This window comes from Gavialis gangeticus, unplaced genomic scaffold (genome assembly GCF_001723915.1).
Source record: "Gavialis gangeticus isolate Ggan-Ray unplaced genomic scaffold, GavGan_comp1, whole genome shotgun sequence".
NCBI classification, from domain to species: domain Eukaryota; kingdom Metazoa; phylum Chordata; order Crocodylia; family Gavialidae; genus Gavialis; species Gavialis gangeticus.
The window spans coordinates 16,085,047-16,092,884 of record NW_017729032.1 but is presented as its reverse complement, the minus strand read 5'-3'; the positions used below and the strand labels follow the sequence as shown (position 1 = coordinate 16,092,884).

The 7,838-nt window shown below is 49.8% G+C and overlaps 1 protein-coding gene across 3 annotated transcripts in view; it reads left to right on the top strand.

The window, feature by feature from the left end:
* Nucleotides 1-22: 22 nt before the first annotated feature.
* The window catches only part of NOX4 (NADPH oxidase 4), a 267,629-nt gene continuing 259,813 nt past the window's right edge, over nt 23-7,838 (top strand). For 2 of the 3 annotated variants that reach the window (XM_019525105.1, XM_019525100.1), the window contains exon 1: nt 26-417. The gene's annotated coding sequence lies outside the window, so the exon portion shown is untranslated. Of the gene's footprint in view, nt 418-7,838 lie in introns of all 3 variants that reach the window. The other variant, XM_019525104.1, reaches the window with a different exon arrangement.

Below are 7,838 nucleotides of genomic sequence, written 5' to 3'. Positions count from 1 at the left end.
CACGTTATTTATTTACATTCCAGTGCATTGAACAATTAAAGGCTGTGCACTGGAGTGGCTCTTTTGTCTTCTCTTGTTTAAGTTAGGAATGCATGGGAGGTTATTTGAGGACAAAACGACCCATGACCTCATGTTATATTTTGGAATACTTGTAGCAAGGAATGAAATAGGGAAAATTGGGATGAATGGGTTGGCAGAGGGACTGTGATAAGAAGCAAGGCTTGCAGTGCTACGTAGGTATATTTAACAAAGTGTTTTTCTAATAGTTTGTTGCTGGATTTGCTATTCCTTTAAGAATCAAGAATCCAAACCTCATCTGCTGTCTTTTATCTTATGTCTAGATTGTAAGATCTTTGGGGCAAGACTATCTTTTTGGTCTGTGCCTACCATAACAGGCCTGGTCCAGGACTAGAGCTGGTAAGTGTTACCTTTCGGCTGGGCACTGGTTGGCAGCAACAGGGGCCGGGTTCAAATTTCAGGGTACCCAATACATTTTGCTATAGCTTGAGCCCCCATCCAAAAATCTGGGATCACTGAATTTGGCTGGGGTGTCCCACATAGACAAAACTCCCTCTTCACAAGCAGTGTAAACACAAAAGGATAGGTTTTTTGCAGTAAACAAAGGCAAAGAAAGCGAAGGAAACACGAAATGCAATTCAAACACTCTTAATTACCAAGCATAGTCTCTAGTCTCTGCACCCCTTTTGGAGAGACTCTACCCTTGACCAGGCAGTCGGAGATGTAGGGGCTCACCCAAAGAGTTATTTCCATGGGCCTGTGCCCCTATACCTGCTACTCAGCAGGCAAGTCCTATGAGCTGCTTCTTGGGGTTTGCTGTGTCGCAAGTCTCCCCTGCTAATTGGGAGCAGCTAATGAGCAAAGATCCTTCTGCAGTGCAAGGGGCCTCTTGTTGCTCCCTGCGAAGCTGTAGGGTGCTAATCTCCATGTCCACAGTGGCTTTGAGGGGGTGACTTGTTGCTTCAGTCAGCATACTGCATACCCCCCAAATTCCTAGTCCTAACCCCCAGCTCTGTGGGAGCGGAAAACTGCAAAAGAACTCAAAAGAGGAGCACCAAGCCTATCCTGGCTGGGCCTGAACTGCAGATGGGCTCAGCTACCCAGCTAGGTTGAAACAAAAAAACAGTAAGAACAACAAAAGGACCAGGTCTACCCTGACTCAGAGCTTCACCAGGCTCTAATCCTGGTGGTTTGCTCCAGGGATCATTGCCCCGCCCCCCCTTTCACATTGGCTTCTCCAGCTGGGGCCCTCTCTGGGGTCCCCTCCCTTAGCATAAATGCTCCTTTTCCTGTGTACCTGGCATGACATCAGGGGTTGCCTGGTCTTTCAGTTTTTTCCTCTTAACCAATTAATTTTAAAGAAAGAACACTGCTCAGTAAGTCAGTTAGGCTAGGGGTCTGATTTCCCCTGTTTACATGACAAGAAGCCAGGTTTCTTGTTTACAGTAAACAGCAGGGGGTCTCTACAAAAGGTTTAGGCAAAGGAGCTTTCCTGCCTACATGCTGGTTTGTTTCTTTTCAGATTAAGACACAGACAAGATACGGCAGAACTAACGCATATTAAACTTGGTTATATTTAAACTAAAACAATATTTTACAATAATGAAAAACTAGAACACTGCAGTACAAAATACTTAGACGTAATATAAATGAATAATTATTGTAAACTGGTACAACTCCTGAAAAGCTACATAAATTCATTACTTTATAGCAGCAGTAGCTCTCATCTCAAGACTTAAACAGCTACCGCAATACACACTGGGGAGATCTTAGATTCATTTGGGACTTTAAGATAGAGTGAAAACAGACTTTGTCCTGTGGTATGAAACAAATGTAAAGATCCTGTTTCAAAAGAAAACAACACCAAATGTCACACCTTAAAGGGTACTGTAACAAGCTGCAGGCTTCCAGCCTGGAACAATTAGCCAGCTGGTTAGCAGGCTGCCTACCTAAGGGGCTGCAGCTGGCTCAGTCAATTAGTAAATGAGGGGAAGTTGACTGGCTGACTCAGAAATAAAAGCAAACAGGAAGAGGAAGTGAGAGAGGACCTGGAGGGGGAATTGCCTGTGTAAAGGGCAGGTCTCTCCAAGGAGGAAAAGAGAGTACAGGGTATGAGCTAACCCAGGCTGCTGTATGTTCATGGTGGACTGTTAGCACTTCATGTTGCGCTCTGTGGTGCTGTTTAACCCAGGGCTTGAACTTGTTTTGGACCTTATGTTTTCTGTTGTGCTCTGTGGTGTGGAAGAACCCAGGACATTATTGTTTTTGTTGTGAAGCCCAAAGACAGACGGCAGCGGGGGGCAGATAATCTGGCCCTGGGAGTTAGCTCAAGGCTTCAAGGACTTATTTGAGCCTGGCAGAGCCAGGATAGCTAGGTGGTAAGCTGCAGCTGGTGGAGAACGTGGGCAGTCTGAACCTCTCTCCCAAGGTGGAAAAGGAGGCTCTCTTGTAGGAGCTCCAGCTGCAACAGCAGCAACTTAACTATCTCCAGCAGCAGCAATTCAAAGAGACCTGAAGCTGCAACAGCAGGATTTCCTACAGCAGCAAATGGTATGGTGGAGGAACCTTGGCCAAGGGGGTGGGGACCCTGTGCATCTCAGGAGTGAGCCTAGTTTTTGAGGGGGCTGGCTGATGACCTAGAAGCCTTCTTGGTCATGCTTGAACATGTGGTGGAGGTGTACCAGTAGGCTCAGGACACTAACACCATGTGGGTGGCCCCACTTCTTATGGGGGAAGCCCAAGGTGTTTATCCTGCCTTGGGGTCAGAAGTGGTTCAGGACTATAAGATGCTTAAAGCAGAAATTCTCAATTGCCTGGGCCTCACTGAAGATACCTATTGGTGGTGGTTTAGAACCAAGGCCTAGAACCTCCACACCCATCCCCAAGCAATGGCTAAGACTAAAGGATTTATGTACCCAGTGGCTCCACCCAGATACCCAATTAGCAGGGGAGACTTTGGAACTGGTGTCACTGGAGCTATTTTGTGCTGTCCTCCTGGTGGAGATGCACAAGTAGGTGTACCGCCTCCACATAGCCATGCTAGAGGAAGCCATTAGGCGGGTAGAGGACTTTCTGGGTGTGGAACTTGAGTGTTGGGATCTCTGGGGGAGTTGGCCACTAAGTGGTAGGGGAAAGCTTAGTGGGTGCAAGGTGTCTGTAGGGATGACATGGAGGGTGATTTACTAAGTGGCAGCCTGTCACCTCCCCGACCCCAGCTCGGGGAGGGGTCTGCAACTTACCCTGTCAGGACCCTGTTACCCCTAGGGAAACACCACAGTCTGTGCAGAAGGCCAGAAACCCAACTAACCTGCTTCCAGTATGGGGAAAAGGGGCATCAGGCTTGAGACTGCTCCCAGATAGACTGTGGGCATTCACTGGGTTACCTCATTTAACAAGGGGGTGGAAAACCCTGATGTGAGGAGTTATGTGGTCCCTATAAAGATTTGAGAGGCCTGGGTCGATGGGCTCGTAGACTCTGACTCAGGCCAAACATGTGTCCAGTCATAATATGTGAAGGTCAAAGACATCCCAGTAGGAGAATATACTTGTCAGACCTGTATTAGCCTGACCTCTATCCCAGGGAAGGTCTTAGAAAAGTTTATTAAAGAGGCCATCCTTAATGGACTGGCTGACACCAACATCCTGAGGGATAGCCAGCACAGGTTTGTTGTGGGTAGGTCTTGCCTGACCAATCTCGCTTCCTTTTATGACCTAGTGACCTATCACCTGGACAAGGAAGAAGAGATTGATGTCATATATCTTGACTTCAAAAAAGCCTTCGATCTGGTATCCCATAATCACCTCTTGGCAAAACTGGCCAATTGTGGCCTTGGGTCCACCATGATCCACTGGCTGGGAAACTGGCTTCGTGGTTGGACCCAGAGGGTGGTAGTTGATGGAAATCAATTGTCATGGTGCCCTGTGATCACTGGGGTCCCCCAAGGCTCTGTCTTTGGACCCATATTGTTCAACATTTTCATTAATGATGTGGACATTGGAGTCAGAAGCAGACTGGCCAAGTTTGCTGATGACATCAAACTTTGGGGCAAAGCATCCCCACCTGAAGACAGCAAGGCGATCCAGGCTGACCTGGACAGGCTCAGTGAATGGGTGGACGAGAACCTGATGGTGTTTAACATTGAAAAATGCAAGGTTCTCCACCTCGGGAAGAAAAACCTGCAGCATCCTTATAGGCTCGGCAGTGCTATGCTGGCTAGCACTATGGAAGAAAGAGACTTGGGGGTCATCATTGACCACAAGATGAACATGAGCCTGCAATGCGATGCTGCAGCTAGTAAAGCGACGAAAATGCTGGCTTGCATCCATAGATGCTTCTCAAGCAAATCCTGGGACAACATTCTCCTCTAGTACTGGGCCTTGGTGAGGCCGCAGCTGGAGTACTGAGTCCAGTTTTGGGCTCCACAATTCAAAAATCATGTGGAGAAGCTTGAGAGAGTCCAGAGAAGAGCCATGCACATGATCAGAGGTGGGAAAACAGACCTTACAACGACAGGCTGAGAGCCATGGGGCTTTTTAGCCTGGAAAAGCACAGGCTCAGGGGTGATCTGATGGCCACCTAGAAGTTTATCAGGGGTTACCACCAGGATCTGGGGGAACGTTTGTTCACCAGAGTGCCCCAAGGGATGACGTGGTCAAACAGTTATAAACTACTGCAAGACCATTTCAGGCTGGACATAAGGAAGAATTTCTTTACTGTCCGAGCCCCCAAGGTCTGGAACAGCCTGCCATCGGAGGTGGTTCAAGCATTTACATTGGACACCTTCAAGAAAACATTGGATGCTTATCTTGCTGGGATCCTATGACCACAGCTGACTTCCTGCCTTTGGGTGGGGGGCTGGACTCAATGATCCTCCAAGGTCCCTTCCAGCCCTAATATCTATGAAAATACGCAGCTGTCTACTTAGATGACATCATAATATTCACTGATATGTTGTCAAACCACATTCAAAGAATAAGAGCAGTCCTACAGTCAATCCATGGTGTGGGATTTACAGTCAACCTAACCAAGTGTAACTAGGACAAGACCATGAACGACTGGTGCCTCCCATGACTGGGGGGCACCATGGCAGTGAGCCGGGACCTCCTGCAGCTGCTGCTGGTGGTGCTGGCGGTGGGGAGGGAGTGGCGAACGGGGTCTGCCCCCAGTTGCCTTCAGTAGTGCTGGTGGTGGGGGAGGGTGGCATGCGGCACGTGGTGAGTGGGGGCTGCCCACAGCTGCCATCCATGCTGTCAGTGGTGGTGAGTGGGAACCACCCACAGCTGGTGTCAGCAGCAGTGTCAGGGGGGTGGCGAGTTGTGGGCAGTGAGCAGGGATTGCCCACAACCGCCACCTGTGCTTTTGGTGGCAGTGAGCAGAGGCCACCCACAGCCATGACAATGACAAAGGTGGGGTGGCGACTGCCTGCAGAAGCTGACGGCAGCTTCGGCGGTGGCCGAGCTCCTTCCCCAAGAACAGAAAAATACACAAAGATTGAAAAGTAGTGTCTGGTGATTTAAATGGGCCATAGAGACCCTTCGCTACTATCTCTTGGGGACTCAGTTCTGATTAGTCACTGATCATGCTTTATTAAAATGGCTACATGCCATGAAGGAGGCCAATTTTTGACTACAGCCATTCATTTTTGAAATATGCCACCATCCAGGAATTGCCCATAAAAATGCAGACTTCTCCAGAGAAGGGGCTTGAGAGGTAGAAGAAATGGAAGAGTGTACTTTGGGCTCCACTCTTAGAGGGGAGAGTATATAACAGGCTGCAGGCTTGCAGCCTGGAGCATTTAGCCAGCCTGTTAGCAGGATGCCTACCTAAGGGGCTACAGCTAGCTCAGCCAATTAGTAAATGAGGGAAAGTTGACTGGCTGACTTGGAAACAAAAGCAAATAGGAAGAAGAGCGAGAGGACATGCTCGGATGGGATGGGCTTCACCTTTCTCCTAAAGGTAAGCATGTGTTCTCTCCTAGGTTGGCGGATCTTCTCCAGTGGGCTTTAAACTAGGCTCACTGGGGGAAGGGGAAGAGGAGGGCGGAGGAAGCCTTGGACCAATGAACCAAGTGTCACCTGCAGGAGAAGCCCATCCTAAACCAATGAAGACTGGAGCAGAAAACCAAGTAAGTAAAAGGGGCCTGCGTACTACTGGGAGTAAGGGGGCAGTGCATTCATTCTCTGGAGGCCTCAAATGCCTCTACACTAATGCTCGCAGTATGGGGAACAAGTAGGAGGAACTTGTCCTCCTGCTAGCTAGCACCAACCCAGACATAGTGGGGCTCCCTGAAACGCGGTGGGACCCAACACGATTGGGTGGTGAACATCAAGGGCTATAGGCTGTACAGGAGAGAGAGGACAGGGAGGAAAGGTGGGGGTGTGGTGCTCTATGTCAAGGAGCAACACACATCCTCATTGAGTAGACTGAAGTACTCTGGGTTAGAATATAAAGTGGTTGGGGAGAAAGGGACTTAATGGTGGGGGTCTAATACAGACCACCCAACCAGGGAGAAGAGTTAGACAAGGAATTCTTAGGTTACAGTTAGGTCCAAGGATGTTGTCGTCATGGGCAACCTAAACTTCCCAGACATCTGCTGGGAGGAGCAGACAGCCAGGTCTGACCGCTCATGCAGGTTCTTAGCTGACATACAGGACCTCCATCTAACCCAGGAGGTGCACAGCCCCACCAGGGGAGACGCCTTGTTGGATCTGGACCTGGCCACGGGCGATGACCTGGTGGGGGGACTGCAGGTGCTCAACCACCTGGGCGACAGCATTCATCGCCTGCTGGAGTTCACCATCCAGCGCAAAGTGGTGAAGGCCTGCAGCAAGGTAGCAGCCCTGGACTTCAGGAGGGCGGACTTTAACAAGGTGAGGAGACTAGTGGGGGAGGCACTGAGGTCCCCAAGCAGGGGGGACCTGGGTGTCCAGGAAGAGTGGTTGTTCCTTTAGGAGACGATCCTCCAAGCCCAAAGGGAAGTAATCCCTACATGGATCAAAGGGGGCAAGAGGGCACAAAGGCCCCCATGGCTCACCAAAAGTATCCAGGAACATCTCCAAGCTAAAAAGGAGGCATACACCCATTGGAAGGAAGGGGCCATCACCAGAGAGGACTATACTGCGGTTGCTTGGGATTGTAGGGGGGCAGTCAGGAAGGCCAAGGCAGAGATGGAACTGGGACTAGCAACCCGGATCAAGGACAACAAGAAGTCGTTTTTTAAATACATAGGGGGTAAAAAGAAGGTACCAGGTAACATGGGGCCTCTGCAGGACACATTAGGAAATCTGGGCGTTGCACCAGACAGCAACGCTGACTTATTTAACAATTTCTTTGCCTCCATTTTCCTGAGGAGGGACCTGGTCATCTTCCCCACTGGGACCCCCGCAGGCTCTGTGGGTAGCACACCCAAGCCTAGGGTCAGTGAGAACCTAGTCTGGGAACTTTTGGAGGGACTGGACATATTTAAATCAGCAGGTCCTGACGATCTCCACCCCAGAGTGCCGAGGGAACTAGCGGAGGTTATTATGGGACCTCTGGCATGGCTTTACGAGCACTTGTGGTGCTCGGGTGATGTGCCAGATGACTGGAAAAGGGCCAACGTGGTCCCCATCTTCAAAAAAGGGAGGAAAGAGGACCCAGGTAACTATAGGCCCAAGAGCCTTACCTCGGTCCTGGGGAAGCTTTTTGAGAGAATTATCCTGGTGCATGTCCACGAGGGGCCAGCAAGGGAGACTATGCTCAGGGGCAACCAACATGGCTTCATTAGGGGCAGGTCTTGTCAGACCAACCTGGTGACCTTTTATGACCAGGTCACCAAATC